Source organism: Equus caballus, chromosome 21, assembly GCF_041296265.1.
Source record: "Equus caballus isolate H_3958 breed thoroughbred chromosome 21, TB-T2T, whole genome shotgun sequence".
NCBI classification, from domain to species: Eukaryota; Metazoa; Chordata; class Mammalia; order Perissodactyla; family Equidae; genus Equus; species Equus caballus.
Window position 1 is genome coordinate 26,345,924 of NC_091704.1, and position 16,489 is coordinate 26,362,412.

The 16,489-nt window shown below is 42.7% G+C and overlaps 2 long non-coding RNA genes across 2 annotated transcripts in view; one reads left to right on the forward strand and one right to left on the reverse strand.

Moving 5' to 3' along the window:
- Window positions 1-500: 500 nt before the first annotated feature.
- Window positions 501-16,489, reverse strand: part of LOC138919787 (uncharacterized) — a 67,250-nt gene continuing 51,261 nt past the window's right edge. Inside the window, exon 3 of the long non-coding RNA XR_011430347.1 lies at window positions 501-5,374. This is a non-coding gene — a long non-coding RNA (uncharacterized lncRNA). The remainder of the gene's footprint in view (window positions 5,375-16,489) is intronic.
- Window positions 8,508-11,336, forward strand: LOC111769738 (uncharacterized). Its single transcript, XR_002802543.2, has 3 exons — window positions 8,508-8,660; window positions 9,971-10,163; window positions 11,041-11,336. It is a non-coding gene; the product is annotated as an uncharacterized lncRNA (long non-coding RNA).

The following is a 16,489-nucleotide window of genomic DNA, read 5'->3' on the forward strand; positions in this document are numbered from 1 at the left end:
GCATGGCCACACTTGTTACCTTGCTCAGTTCTGATACCCTATGTCAGGCCACCCTTCTCTACACTAGCCTCAGTCCACTCAGGCTCTGACACCCATTCTGGGCCACTGTGGCTTCCCCCCTTCTTTTGGAATAGATGCCAACTTTGGTCTGCATTACCTAAAGACATTAGGACTGAATTGCTCAAGAAGAAAAGGGGGAGAAGGAGAAGAAGAGCTCTTTTTTTGTTTTTAACACCTTCTCTGACACAATGAAGACTGTCAATAGGGTAAAGAAAGGAGGAACTGTTTGCATTCAATGAGACCATTTGATGCTTCACCTGTATTATGTAGGAAAAATTATTTCCTGATTTATTTATCCCCCAAAGTGTTTTGTCACCAAAAGGCACAAATTACTTTTTCACTGAGAACACCCTTGGCATTCAAATATTTAATTGCCATTATTATCAAGATCACTCATTAATTGATACTGTCTTTTATTTCTTTTTCACTTCATTCCCTCATTGGCACAGAGGCCTTACCTGTCCCGTCTCATGGTACTTAGCTCTTTATGTAATTTTTATATAGTCTTAAAGCCCTGGCACACATTGTATGATACAATCAGTGTGGGCTTAGAAGTCAGACAGAACTTGCATTCAAATGACTCTTATTTATCTCTCTTTTTTATAAGAATTAAAGACACACATATCTTTAAGATATATAACATATATATGATATATTTATTACATCTGCCACGTGGTAAAGCATTCTCTAAAGTTTGTTCCTATCACATCTACCTTCCTGACAAAGTCTCATGTTTGTGCACGTATGTCTCTGTCTGTCTCTTTGTTCATTTTTTTTTCCTTTGAGACCCGAGACCATGGGAAGAACTTCAGGTAAGTAAAAACTGGTAAATAACAACAACTCTGAAAACCAGAAAATTGGTCTAACTTCTCATTAAACTTTAAACAGATGTATTACCTGTTTCTCTCAGAAGTTTTTGACCCACTGGGCATTCCTAGGACTTCCCTGAAAAATTTGGATCTTGACAGTTTCAAGTGTCCTATGGTGTTTAGCATTATCCCAATGGTATTCTCATTATAGCCAATACAACAGCAGAGGAAAAGGGAAGTAGAAGCAACATTTCTGTAAATCTGCCTTTCGGTGCCCAATATACCAAGAGTGCATCCTGCTGCCTACTCATCTGAAAGTCTTTCTGGGTCCTAGCTTGCTTACCTCATTCTCTCTCAATCACTCATCATTGAGCTGTGAGGATTCCCTGTTCCCTCCATGTTTCAAAGACCATTCTAAGGCAAGTAGAACTGGAAAAGCTGTAAAAAATACTATTGGTCCAATCCACCCCAGTTAGTTGGAAAAATCCATATTTGTTGCCACATGAAAATATTATGTGGTATCCTGCATTCTGTTCCTGTCTTTGACCCACTTCTGTTGAAACTGTACTTTTTCCTTGGTTATTTTTTTGTAATTTTTAGTGTAAAATCCTTCCTCTGATTACACTGAAGCCTTGTGCAGAGTGAAGCATAGCGTCTCTCTCCTGCGATGAGATGGAAATTGTTATCTTTGCCCCCATGACACCAGAGTAAAATGGGAAACTGCACTTGTGTAATCATCAGAGTACAGACCCTATAAGAGAGGTACAAAATTGTTTCCTTCTTAGAGGGCTTAATTAAAATCATTACTTAAAAATAAGCATTGTGACAACATCATGATTGGGCTATTTTTGAACCGTGGAACACCTATGAGAATTCAGTGTTCCATGAGGAAAGTGCCTCTTCTCAGTTCACACATGTACGTTTGCTGGATTCAAAAATTTAAAGAAATCTATTAATCCTCTGGTAATGAATGTGCTGATTATTTTATAGTTGTCTAAAAATGAGAGGCATATCAAAATAATTTAATATTTTGTAATATTTTAGAGGGTCATTACAAGACATTCTCTTTTACTCAGTAAGGATTAAATAACCAAGTCTATGTGTTTTATTGCTGATTTCTACGATTAAAGCAAGTACATATAAGCTGAGCTGATTGCAATATAAAGAATTATTCTCCCGGGTCCTACTTGTATTCATTCTCTTTCTACATTTTAAAAACCCATTCATCAATTACTCTGCAGTGGCACCAGGACTTAGCATGCGCATATTATCTTCTCATATTCCTTTGCCGTCTTCCAAAATCATGAGTGTGCATGTGGGAATGTGTACACCCACCCGCACTCACAAACACATATGCACACACGCAAGCACATATAATGGCATCCAAACATATTTACCCATAATTACATTCTAGGCACTTTATCGAACACAGATATTTTTGCATTCATTTGTGGAAACTGAAAAGAATCCACACTAACGTGTAGAGTCTTAAAGCAAACCGTAATCTTATAAACAGTGAGGTGAACCTCAGAGGCAGTAGTCTTTTGATATGCAGCATAAGTGAAATGCTGCATAATATAAAATGATGGTGCTATTAATCCTTCGGCACTGGTGGTGCCCAGCCCCCCCTTCGCTATTGATACCCACACCATTGTCTCTGGCTTTAAACTTCATCAGTATGCAAACGGAGTGTCACTATGATGGGTGGTAACTTGGTTGGATGCACTTTCTACATTTCTGGCAAATGAGTATAATTATTTTCAGAGCTGCGGGCAACTCATGCATGTTTTATCCTCCATCTGGACCAGCACGGTACACAATAGTGATAAAAGATGATTTTCCCCGTTGGATGTTCACAGGCCATCATCGACACAGTCCTGATGAAATGGCCATGTATCCCCTAGCAGTTCTATATCTGCCACAGCTTGACAACAAAATTATTTCCCCATAGTACTAAAACACTTCAAATATTCAAGCCCTCTGTGCATATATTTGTGTTTTGAAGCATTCAGCGTTAACATAATGTGGTAATTTATAAACTGACAAATTAACTATGCAGAAATCACAGAGAGGCCTTATGAGGTCTGCAAAGCAGCAGAAAAGAAAGCAGAAGCTTTTTGCGCTCTGTAATAATAATAATCCTATCAACTGTCGCAGATTGCCCGGCCTCCCATTGTTACAGCCACACGCTCTGAAGCTTGCTTACTGTAGGTGCTTCTGCCCGAGATGGCTCGCCTCAAACCACGCCAACCGGGAGGCTCGGCTCGGGCTTAACGTGCCATCCCTCTCCGGGTCTGGGGCTGATGCAAAAAAGGGCACCAATAAAAAAATGCAAGTTGCCCATATTGAGCACAGAGAGCCAGAAATGGATGTGCGGGATGGAAGTTGGGGAGGGTGAGATTTGCCTTCCAGACAGGAAGTGAATTGAGGACTGGCAAAATCCATAACAGCAAAACTGAGATTATGCATGTGAAAGGACGATCAGCCTTCTTTGTTTTGTGGTTATAAAATCATTTGAATGATTAAAATCCATCATCTTGCTAGTCCGCTTTAGCAAATGCTGGCAATCCTTGAAGGCCCACTATTGATCCTCAGACAGACAGCTGAATGGAGGCAGCATCCATCAAAAGATGCAAAAGAGCGCATTTTCACTTTTATTGTATTAGCCTAATTCTCTTTCAGATGAATTAAAGACTAATTTTGCTAGATCAAGGGGACAGTCTGTATGTGTATCTTCTGCTGCCCCCATCTGTTTAACGTGTAGATTCTTAGAAGGCAGAATTAATTTTTTAGAGGCAAGAAAGTATTTACAAATTCTTTGTAAAAATACAGAACATTCCTTCATGATCCGCCAAGCCAGCCTCTCTTCCTTCCTTCCCCATGCACCCTGATCTCCACTCCGCCTCCCCCAGTCACTCCTCCCACACACACAGGCACACTTGCTCTCTTACAGATTCACACATGCATGCTAAACACACACACACACGCACACACACACACTCACACATGCCGTTCTTTAAATGGTATGTACCATGCTACGAGGCCTACCAAACATCAGACACTCTTTATCAGCAGTTGTGCCAGGGTCTCCATGGCAACAGTATAATAGATTTGCCCTTATTCAATCCCAGAGGCCACATTGAAGCGCAATGCAAAATTTGCTGGGGCCTGAATTCCTTTCAAGCCATGGCGCCCGTGTCAGGAAACAAGTCAATGCACAGACAGCACTGCACAGAAAGATGGAAAGGAACCTTTTCTCTCCACTGCTGTTTGCTCACAGTGACATTCAGCAGCTCGGGCCCTTCTAGATCTTGTTTCTGTCTCATTTTCTAGTTATTAATTCACTTCTTTGGGAGGAGAGGCGAGTGGGGGAGGGGAGCGCCATGCTTTGCAGTAATAAACCACCAATGAAAGTGCAAAGCAAGCTGCATAAAAACGAAGCGTTCTTCTCAGCCTCCAAGGTTATATAGGATTCAATATGGCTGAAGCCCACCACAGCTGCAGACTAAATTCTGGGGTGTGGTGCACCCCAGTGCTGAGCAGGGCTGAGCAGCCGAGCCAACCTCCTTGCCCCACACAGGAGTGGTATTTTGTGATGCTCAAGCAAACTTCCCCAGGGAAGGAGAGGCAGAAGAATGGACACACGCCCTTGTCCCAAAGCCAGTCTCGGCAGGCAGGAGGAATTCCCAGGAGCTCACACCTGAAGTACACTGTGGCTAAAACAAGCACAGCTTAAAAGTTAAACAATCATTTGTTTTAGGTTTATTTTAATCATTAGCTTTGGGACTTACAAGATGATTACTTTGTGGGTTAATTATTTTCTGTGCTGTGGCTTTCCAAACCTAATTGCTCAACTTCATTATTGTACATAGCGATCCATAGCTGGTTCCTAAAATTACCTGTCCAAATATTTTCCCTTTTGATTATCACTGAGAATTTGCTATTTTTCTCCCTGCGTCGGAACTTTGCATAAATGACTTGGTTGGGAGATTCCTGTGTGATTTTGAAGATTACTAGAGATATCACGGGCACGTGATAGAACTCACTTGGTGATGCTGTTAGGATCTGAAAGAAGACTCTTCAGGGGCTTTGCCCTGGTGAAGCCTAATTAACTTCAGGGCAGTGGTTCTCTTGCTTTCATGTACATCAAAAGCACCTGGAGTATTGTTAAAACACAGTTTCCTGAACCTCATCCCCAGAGACTCTGATTCAGCGGGTCAGGGTCAGGGCCAGGGCCCAGGCGTTTGCACCTCCAACAAGCTCACAGGTGATGCCAACGCTACTGGTCCAAGGACCAGGCTTTGAGGAGCACTGCTTTAGGCCAATCTCCATCTGTAAAATTCCTCGACCTCTGACTTAAAGTTTATTTTGGCTGTTTACCATAGCTTCAACTTCAGTGTCCTTCTTGAAGGGCATTACTTGTCATCCTAATATAATTACCCCTTTCTCCAGTGGATCAGACCCACAATTTCACCCAGCTCCTGGGACACAGAGAAGATGGAAGCCTGTGGAGAAGAAAAGAGTGTCAGGAGGTGAGGATATATCCTCAGGACTCGTGCTATACTTGCCATGTATTAGGACTTGATCAATATTTTTTGAATGAATACATGAGTGAGTAAATATAATAGAATTTCAAAGCTTTCATACTTTAGGAAAGAGATCTTAAGAATATAGGTGTTCTGTGTTTTATTTATATTGAAATATATTCAATGTTATATATTTGATTTTAAAAAGTGACATATGAATTTTCACTGGGAGAGGGATTAAATAGCACTTCAAATTCTTCTAGGAAGTTGGAACCATAGGATGAATCACTGTAGAAAGTAAAATCCTTTTAGGATTAAAAACATTACTCTCTACTTTATTTTTGTAAGTTTGGAATTTCAAGTGAGAAACACTACATTTTCATTTTAAGAAGCACCAATTTTACTTTTCACTGAACTAAATAAAAGTGTGCATTTTTGCCTGGTGTTTTAACTTGAAACCATCAATTATTTCTTTTCATTTCCTGCTCCTGTTGATTTGACCCTAAAATCTGGGTCATTTTAACAAATAAATAGTGTTAACAACAACAAAAAGTTGAGTCAATGCCACATAACACTAACTTAAGATGACTCTGTTCACTTTGATCAGACTTTGATTGTCTGTGCAAAGGGAGCTATGCATTAGAAAATGACTACCGAGGCGGGGGTGGGGGAGTGGTAAACTGAGAATTACAGTGTCCTGCTTTGTGAATTACCTAATCTACAGTGAATTCGTGATACGGTAATGGCAGTGTTTTTCACCACACTTTGCAGTATGTCTTCTGTTCTGAGGCTTTTCTTCCCAGAATAAGGCCAATGGCGCAGAAGTGGGCAGCCTCTTAGGCAGGGACCCCACTGGGCCCTCTCCACCCTTCCCCAGGAGAGGTGCAGTGGAGATGAGAAGAACTGACTTTTCTTCCCCATTCTGTCCTTGCTTCAGCCCTTGAATAGCATCATCCCACACTGACTGGTAAAAAATAAAATTCTCTTAACATAAATCTAAATATACAGAACTGGAGAATTGTTAAAACCAGCCCTGGTGGTCTAGTGGCTAAGATTCAGTGCCCTCACCACTGGGACCCTCGTTCATTTCCAGGTCAGGGAACCGCACCATCCACTGTAGGTTGTCACACTGTAGCGGATGCTTGTTGCTGCGATGCTGAAAGCTATGCCACCAACACTTGAAATGCCAGCAGGGTCACCCATGGTGGGCAGGTTTCAACAGAGCTTCCAGGGCAAAACAGACTAAGAAGAAGGACCTAGCCACCCAACTCCAAAAAAATGGGCCCTGAAAATCCTATGAACAGCAACAAAACATTGTCTGATACAGAGCCAGAAGGTGAGAGGATGGTGCAAAAAGACCAGGCAGGGTTCCACTCTGCTGTCCACACGGTCACTAGGAGTCAGAATCGACTCATGGCACTGACAACAAAGAACTGGTAAACTACATCTTTGAGAGGGTGCGACTTGATGCCTCCTTTTGCCAGAGGAGATAGATCCCAAGATCAAGCAACTACTCAGTGGCAGAGATGGGACCTGGTCCCCGTGCCTAGACTCTGACAGAGGTCTGATGACACCCACCACATGATACTCCAGCCTGCTTTGCCCTCCCAGGATGGGTGGCCTGTCACACTGCTTGAGTACATGTCACCCCCCACAGTCAACACCCTGCCACAGGCTACCCAGAGGGGAGAATGACCTCAGACTGCTATCAACAACTTGCAATTTGACAGGTATTTACTGAGCACCTGCTGTGTGCCCGGTGCTACACTGTTCTCTGACAGCACAGGGTGAATGGACACAGACTTTTATTACAAGGTGGTTACAACCAGGGAAGTTTCTTTTTCACCACTTTACAATAGCCGTCTCCTCCGTAAACTTTGCAAACGGGAGTATGCCCCAGTGTGTCGGCAACCACAGATTAAACTGATTGTTACTTCCTCAAGTTTCCATTTTCCTTGATTGTAATTACTCTATTTCCTTGATTTTATGACATAGATTTTTCTAATTCACGCTTTAAGCTTTGGAAATCTGGATGGTTGCCTCTCACAGTCAAGGTCTGCATTATACTGGTGGTTGTCTGTCTTTATTTCTGAGATAGATTAAGCTGCATCTTAGAATGATATCTTAGAATTGAGGAAATAAAGGCATTTAAAATGTGATTTTTAATGTTAAATCTTTCCAACTACTGCACAATATATTGGTTTTAGTTGCTTTTTAAAGATAAACAGATACAAGACTTCCCAGGAGTGTCTCCCTTGCGGAGGGTGCTTTCAGGCTCCCTGTAGGTCCCTGAACTTGAACTTCTGGCTCCTTTGCCATTAGGGGCACTTCAGGGGAAACCAAGAAGCCCTGGTTTAGCTGATGCAACATTTTTGAATGGCAAAGTGAGAATGGGAAACAATCTGAAGGACGAACATGATGCTGAGCATTCAGTCAGAATCTGGACCTGTGAACAGTCAGACACAAACACTTTGGGATGAACCGTTCATTTTCACTTTATTAACATCCCCCAGGAAAGCTGGTCCATCATTTACTGTTACATTGTTGTATTTTTCCGCCTTGCCCCCATCTCAGTTCTTTGTGACCAGCAGAAACTTGGGACCCTGCCCCTTCTCACTGTCCTGCCCGGCCACCTGTCCAGCCCTGTGCTCAGCAATAATGACCAGCAGACAGTGCCTTTCTTGCCAAGTGGAGCTGACGCTCTGTAGGCCATTGTCTGTGGGGCTACGCTGCTGTCCCCATCACTGCCCCTACAGGACACTCGTCAACAGCTGTGAGAGGTTTCCCACCCTGGCCCATATAAAAGGAAGGCCTGGAAAGGCTTCTCGGAGCATCAGTTCAGAGGTCCCACAACCAGCCAAACAATACACGATTATTCAATGGCTCCAATTCATTTTCCTCTGCTCCTCCCCCATGGTTACCCTTGAGAGAAAACTAATTTGCAGAAAAATAGCCCCTGCCAGCTAACTTCTCCTCCTAAATGTATTATGACCCTGAACTCTTGTTTCTGTGGGTGCTTATTCTCATAGTAAATGCACAAGAGTTCTGAAAAGCCACTTCTCCTTTAAAAACTACCCCACACCCCAGCCTGGGAGATGCTTTCTTTCCTTTTATTCTTTGCTTCTCTTTTTAACATGTGTGCTGAAATTGGCACTTTCTCTTTTCAGTTCACTCCCTTCCTACTATTAATGCAGGCAGCAATGGAGAAATGTGCGCAATTTTTCCAGTCTCTGCACTCGGCAAGCCCATGGGTGATGGATTAAAGGTAACAGGCTCTACCTTACATATCACTATTTAAGCGAAGCGCTGAGCCGGCCAACCGGTGATGCATGGTGTCATCCAAGCGCCCGCTGCAAGCAGGGGAGCACGGCTGCCTCCACTGTTGTCTGAGTAAATAATGGGGCTAATGGCGTTTGGTGCAAATGAGACTCCTAGAGAACACGTCGGGCTCCTCCATCTCCTTATTTTTTTTCCTCTCTCTCTCCTCTCAGGAGCTTCACCAGTGTGGCCTGCCTTGGTTATCTGGGGGAGGAGGGAAGGTTCTCGGGGAGTTCAGGATTTTGTAACGAATATTGAACGCCAGGGAGAATGGATGCCAAGGTCAGGTTAAGAATAAAGAAAATTGATTTGGAAGTCTGGGTCACGATGTGAAAGGCCCTGAATGCTGCCAAAATATTTTCATTATCGCTGTTTTTGTTATGGAAAAGACGAGGCCCTGTGCAAGGAGGCTAAGAGGTGGGAGCTGAGGCTGCAGAGAGGGAGTCTGAGAGAAACAGGGGAATCAGAACTCCAGGATTTCCTGGCTTTGCGTCCCTGAGCCTCTTTGCCTGGCATTTGCCTCCCCTGGACAAGTATGTGGATGGACAAACACTGATAATGGCGCTTATTCCCACAGAACCAGGCAGTTCTGAACTCTCCCTTTCTGTCTCTCTCCTGGTTCACAGAAGCTGGAGACAAATTCTTCTAGTTCTCTTTGCAGGAGTAAGCTGTTCCATGCATCACTGTGACTCTTCGTTTCGGCCAGGCCTACAACAAATCTGCAACGCAGGGCTGTATATTTTAACAAAATCCTGTTATTATTGGAGCTCTGACCCGATTTTGCTTCTATATTCTGAAGTAGAAAAGACTCCAGTGGCATGAAATTAGCAACACATTCTGCTAGTGTGTTAATTGTGTGAGAGTTTTTGGCAGGAGGAGCTCTTAGCACAACATGGAATTTATTTTTTATTTAAATTTGGTAGTGATTTCATGTCGTGTTTGAAGAGAAGCACCATGGCTTAAACCACTTGGGACTTACTGTACGTTCAGGAAAAGAAAAAAAAAATGTGCCTAATGCAGTGGTGCAGAAGGAATTATGTAATTTTTTTACTTAGCAGGGAAGCTGCCAGCGCCAGTTTCTAATTCGTTAGGAGAGGTGGGCATTCCCAGGCAGGGGTCTAGAATGCCCTGGGCCCTGGTGCAGTGTCCAAATGCAGTCGTATCTGGCGTAGCAGATTACCTAGTTTCATAAAAGCAAAGATACATGAAAAACAAAGTCAAATCTCACGGGTCAGAGTGGCTATTTTTGTCCCATAGATACCCCTTCTGAATCGCCCAAGGACCAAAGGGGAAGTTGTATGAACATGGCTGTTCATGTGACCATGCGGATGGGGAGCCATGTCCAGAAAGGTGAAGGACGGGCAGACGAGCCAACAGATGTGTCCCACCAAAGAGGATGGACCCCTGCCCTTATCTTGGGGGCAGGAGGCCACTCTGAAAGAGGAAAAAGGTAACATAACATTTATTGAATACTTGCTGTCTACCGGCTGCTGTACGGGCTGGCATATGTCATCTCCTTACCCCAGCCATATAAAGGGATTTTCTCTCCCTTTCCCCCTCTGCTCCTGGCCTCTTGCCCATCTCCTCTCCCTACAATTCCCTCCTTGCCCACCAGCCACCACTAAGCTCTCACCTGAGAGGCTCTGAGCTGCCCCAGCCAGCTGCGAGCTCCTCATTGTCCTTTACTGTGTGGCTCAGGCCAGCAGTTCAAAGCAGGACAGACAAGGGCTCTTCTCCCTGGTACCAACACTTCTGTATCAATTATTCCAGAATAATCCACCATGACTTTGATTCTGCAGACAGACAGAACAGGACTCCAATCCCAGCTCTCCCTCTTGATGCCCTTGGCAAGATGATTTATTCCCTGGACCTGGGTTTCTGCATCTGTGAGAAGCAGCCACACTTTGGGCCAGGATTACACAAGGTGATGGATGTAGAGTTCACAGCCCTGGGGCTGGCCCATGACCCCGTTAGGTCCCTTTGCTTCCCAACCCCACAGTCATGGCAGTCACATCTACTGAATCCACATTAGGGGCCAGGCACCATGCCAAGCTAGGCATGAACAGAGATGTCCCTGGAGAAACCACGGAGTACATACCACCCCTCATTTAACAGCCACACAACCTGGAAGGCGCTGCATGACAACCATCCTTCTACAAACAGCAAATCTGAGGCTTAGACGAGGGAAACCACATGGTAAAGAGTAGAGCCAGGATTTCACCTTGATTTGTCTGATTCCAAAGACTCTCCTTTTAATTCATTGGGTCTCAACCCTGTCTATCACGGGGAGCTTCTAGGTTTTTAGCTTTATTTCTTTTTTTTTTTAGGTTGAGCCCTCCATAAAAGCACCCAGTGAAGGGGCAGGTGGGTGCCGAATCTTCTCCCTGCTCTGCTTGCCAAGCCCCTGGACTGGGAGATTGCATTGGCTCTGAGGACACAGAGTGTGTGTGTGTGTGTGTGTGTGACTTAGATTAGGGAAAGGGGTGTGTGCTTTTCTAATTCACACAAAGGTTTTGTAGTAACAGCAACTGCCCTGAAATTGAACCTACCTCGCTGAGTTATTATGCTAGACAAATGTGAAAATTTAAATAAAATGGAGGCTCCCTAGGGGAGTTGAAATTTGAACCCAAGCTGTCAGTCTCTAAAGCACCTATCCTAACCCCTGTCATTTTCCCGGGAATGCAGAGAAGTGATGGTCTCTGGGGAATTCTACAGATAGGAAATTCTCTGGGCAGGCAGACGGGGAGAAGCCTCACAGAGGCGGGAGGTGCAGTCCCTCCCTTCAGGGCCAAAAGCAGGCCAATAAAAGCCAACCAGCTTGTTTCCCTTGCCCATCTAGTTAAGGCCTCAATGCCTTTGACCTTCAAAAAACATCTAAAACTTGCGATGACAAAAGTTTTCTTGGGGGAGAGGGACGTAGCTGACAAGGGAAATGGTGATGCTTGGCACCTGACCTCTGTTTCAAGTAGATTCCTTCCAGGCTACCTACTTGATAGGTAGGTAAGGTAAAGAAAATGAGATCGTAATGTGATAATCTGTCACTATTCCTCCTTATCAGATCATTGCCTTTGCTGGCCTTTGGACTGAATACTTGGCACAGCATTTTAGAACAAGAAGATCCCTTAGAAATAATCCACTCCAGTGGTTGGCATCAGAAAGCCCTTTTAAGGATGGAGGTCTTCACAGGACCCTTCACCATTTCTGAGCTTATACGTGTGTTAAGGTGGCAGAGGCTCACTAAAATACCTTATTTCTTTGCCTTCGACTAGAACTTTAGTAACTTAATATGCTAAAACTTTGGACATCTCATGCTGAGTTCTGGCCAGCAGCTATCTGTCTTTAATTGATAAGAATGACAATGAAATCACTATGACCCCAAACCCCACTTGGGGTCCTGATTCCCAAGCCAGGGTTTAGTTCCATCTTCTTGACATTTAGGTCAATGATGAATTTTGTTTGGTAATTAGTTTCAAATCACCCAGCTTGATTTTCAAAACAATAAATTCGTTTTTCAAATTTCATTTTAAAGAAAACATAAACTAGTGTAAATTTAACACCAGATCATTTGCCATCAATAGAAATAACTAGGAAAACAAGGCATTGTGATTGAATTCTAGCTAACTCAGTTGCCTACCACGCTCTTAAACTAAGGCCTCTTCCCTCTTTGTTAGGGAAAGGGGATGGGGAAGATTGGGTAACGTTGGAGAGGTGTTAAGGGAAAACCGGCCCCAAACTGTGGCTTTGTCTAGACTTATTCAGAATATGGAAAGGCAATCAAAAAGGGAATACTTTTCTCACAAAAGTTACGTCATATTCCTGCTGCCTTCAACCCATGGGAGAAATATCACATTACAGAGGTCATCAAAGAAGTCAGAAATGGAGCCTCTGCCCGCATCCACTGTCTTCCCTTTTCCAGTTTGACCAAGGACTTACCCCTTTGCCCTCTTGAATGGACCATCCTTACTTCTCCTTCTTCTCCAGGGCTCGTTGATCCTTTTATCCCCTTTGCTCCCCATTTTCAGAGCCCTGCCTCTGCTACTAGATCTCAAGTCATGGAGTTCCTAGCTGGAAGGTGAGGGAGCTTTGGATCTCGGAGACAGGGGGAGAGGTGGTGGTGGTAATGGCGGTGGAGGTGGTGGCGGTGGATGGAGACCACTGATATTAACCAGATCTGCTATTCCTGCTCAATAATCCAGGCTTGTTTAGTCCCTTAGTTCTCGCTCCCATTCCCATTGTGCTGTGGGAGTGCAACTGAGCCTAAATGCTAATTCTCACACCCCATAAAGCCCTTTAGCCCCCTGCTCCCTTCACCCGCCTCCCCGCTCTCCCTGTTCCTCCGTAACAAGCAGGATGATCCAGTCTTATCCTTTATAGCCTTTACTCTGTCCTGCCTTCCCAAGGCATTCATAAACTGCAACACTATTTTGACACTCAGTGACATAGGCTAGAGAGATTATTTAACTACCCAGCATTTTCTATCCGGTTCACCACCCTACCTCAGTGAATTTTGAAAATTTAATCATCCGACGCCAAACAGAATGTGGTTAGACATGCCAGCTTCCTTGTTACTTGAATCTTCTCAGTTAGTTCCTCCTCCACGTCCCTGGTGTTTGTTTACGCTGCCTCATTATCTAAAACTCCTTTATCCAGAAACTCTGTAACCTGAAATGAGATTGTGTTACTGGATGTGTTTTATTTACTTTGAAAACTGTCTAGCTCACTTGAACCCCTGCTTATCCGATTTAATTCAGTGCTTGCCTAGAATCTGCAGATCACCAGGACCTTGGGGATCCCTGCTCTTATTTGTCTTATTGTTTAACCTCTGCTGCAGAACAACGCCAATTTCAGTCTTACTTTCTATGGTGCAAACACACGTCATGTTATCTGAATCCTACAGTTGTTCCACTATCTCTGTTCCTGACTACTTTTTACAATTCACATTAAAAAAATAAGAATTGGACTTTTTAAACCTCCTTTGGTATCCTGGGGCAGCATTGCCACAGGGAAAGGATACTGTCTTGCATTTAGGGACCTATGTTCTTAGCTTGGTTCTACAGTTGACTGTGTAACTTAAAACAAGTCCCCTAAATTGTGTGTATTTCCATTTCTCAATCAGCCAACTGGAGACAATAGTATCCAGGCTTCCTTGTCATCCGATGTTCTATAGATAATAGAGAGTATAGCCGTAGACAAGTTTAGAGGGAAATATCCTTTATATAATTAATCTAGAGAGAGAGTCATTCACAATTAAGTAGTAATTAATCCAGAGAGAGTCCTTAATAATTATTTTTATAATTTCTCACAGTTGGCAAAGAATAAGATTGAGAAGTGTTAATGGAAAACTGGCATCAGACTGAGGCTTTCTCTGGATGATACAGAAATGCTGATTCCCAGCAAATGAGCACCCTCACTCTGCTTGAACACTTCCTGTCATAACAAGATCACCACTTCTTTTAAAAGTTTCCATTATTGAACTCCTAGTTAGATATTTCTTTCTCGCACAAGACACAAAATATCCCTTTGGAAAAATCTCACCTGCTTGTCCTATTGCAACTCAATTTACCAACATTTACCAAGCACCTACCATATGCAAAGTCCTGTGTCAGTCATCTAGAATTCCAAAGATAAATTCAGCTAGGTTTCTGCATTCAAGATCTTTGCAAATGTTCTGTAAATGAAAGGTCAAATGCTGTGTTGGATATTTTAAAGACAGAGATACTCCACTACTGGCTAAGACGTGTAATAGAGACCAGACTTCCCCTTCTGCCTGGACCAACCAAAATAATGAACAAAATATGTGCAACAACAGTCTTTAAGACACTGGATACCAGGCAACAAAAAACAGTGATTCCCAAGAGAAGGGGAACAAGCAATTGCTCCTATAAAATAAGCTCAACCAATCTTACTGCCTTGAGAGAGTTTTCAAGTCCCCATAGTGGGAAGGGCGATTCTGGCACAAGGGTCCAGTGGACTCCCAGAGAGAAGACAGGGATGATTCCTGGAGACAAGGACAGCTAGAGTTTGCAGGACAGACTACTGAAGAGAAGATAGCTGCACAGGGTAAGAACACCAGACATCTACAGAGGGTCCCCCTTGCATATTCAGCAGAGTACTAATCAAGGAATGCATGTGAGGAAACTACCCAATGAGGAAGGTACCACCCAAAAAAATTAGAGGGAGCAGAAACATGAATAGTGCCTGTTTCCACCCGCCAGACTAAAAACTTCATAATTCATGGGGCACTGGGTAGAGTACTCAGAAGGTTCTTTTCTCAGTAATGAAAAATAATTCACCCTAGACTAAACACAACTCTGGTTCCACCTAACAAATCTTAAAAACAAGACCCAAAAGGAGCAAACTGTTTACAAGCAATTTAACTGCATCCCAGAACAAAGATCAAGAATAGAAATTCAAAAATAGCCAGTACCCAACAAAGAAAAATTCAAAAAGTATGGCATCCAGTAAAAACTTACCAGTTATGCAAGGAGGCAGGAAAATATAACCAATAATTGAAGAGAAATAACTACTAATCAAAACCAATCCAGAACTGACACAGATGTTAGAATTAACAGACAAGGACATTCAAGTATTAAAACGGTATTGCAAGTGACCAACTAGTGAAGTACAAACAGGGGAGATATTCAGAAGACCCAAATTGAGCTTCTAGTGACGAAAACTCCAATTTCTGAGGTAAAAATTTACACTGGATGGAATTAATAGAAAAGTGGGCATTGTAGAAAAAAACTAAGAAACTTTAAGAAATAGCAGTAGACACTATGCCCAATTAAAGATAGAGTGAAAAAATGGAGACTGACTGATCTTTGGAACTACTTCAAGTGGTCCAATATTCGTCTAACCAAGCAGATGGAGAAATGGAAAAAGAATCAAAGCCCAGCATAGGAAACATAAAGAAACTAAACCAAGGAACATCATAAACAAATTGTTCAAGCCAAAGATAAAGAGAACAAGTAAAAAGCAGTCGTAGGAAAAAGACACATTATGTATAGAGGAAAAACAATGACAATAAGAATGGCAGCAGTTTCTCATCAGATACAATGCAAAGTGAGATGACAGTGGGCAACATCCTTAAAGATGAAATACTGTCAACCTAGAATTCTATACCCAGTGAAAATACCTTAAAGAAATGAAGACAAAATAAAGACTTTTTAGACATAAAAAAGAAGAAAGAATTTGTCACCAGCAGATCCATGTTCCAAACAATGTTAAAGGAAACCTATCAAGCAGAAAGAAAAATGATGCCAGATGGAAATATGGATCTATGCCAAGGAATGAAGAACACTGGAAATGGGTGTAACATAGGTAAGTATATAATGTTTTAAAAAATTATTTAAATCTCTCTTAAAGATAATTGACTGTTTAATCAAAAAATGTAAAGTAAGGTTTATAATGTATATAAAGGAAATGTATGACAAAAACAGCACAAAGCCATGGAGGGAAGAAATGGATGTATCTTATTATAGGGTGCTTAAGCTATGTGTGAAGTACAGTATAACACAACAAAGAGTTTAGCTAAGAAGACAATAAAGAATATAAAATGGAGTCCTAAAAAATAGTCAACCTAAAAGAAGGCAGAAATAGAGCAAAGAGGAAATAGGGAACGAGTAACAGACAAGAAAAAATATATCTTGTCATCCACTCTGGACTCAAAATACGATCTCCCCCTTTCTAGAGCAAAACAGCCTCCCCTAATGTGGAAACACTGCCATGGCCTCATCTGAGACAGGTGCTTCATAAGACAATGCTTGTCCTCCTCAA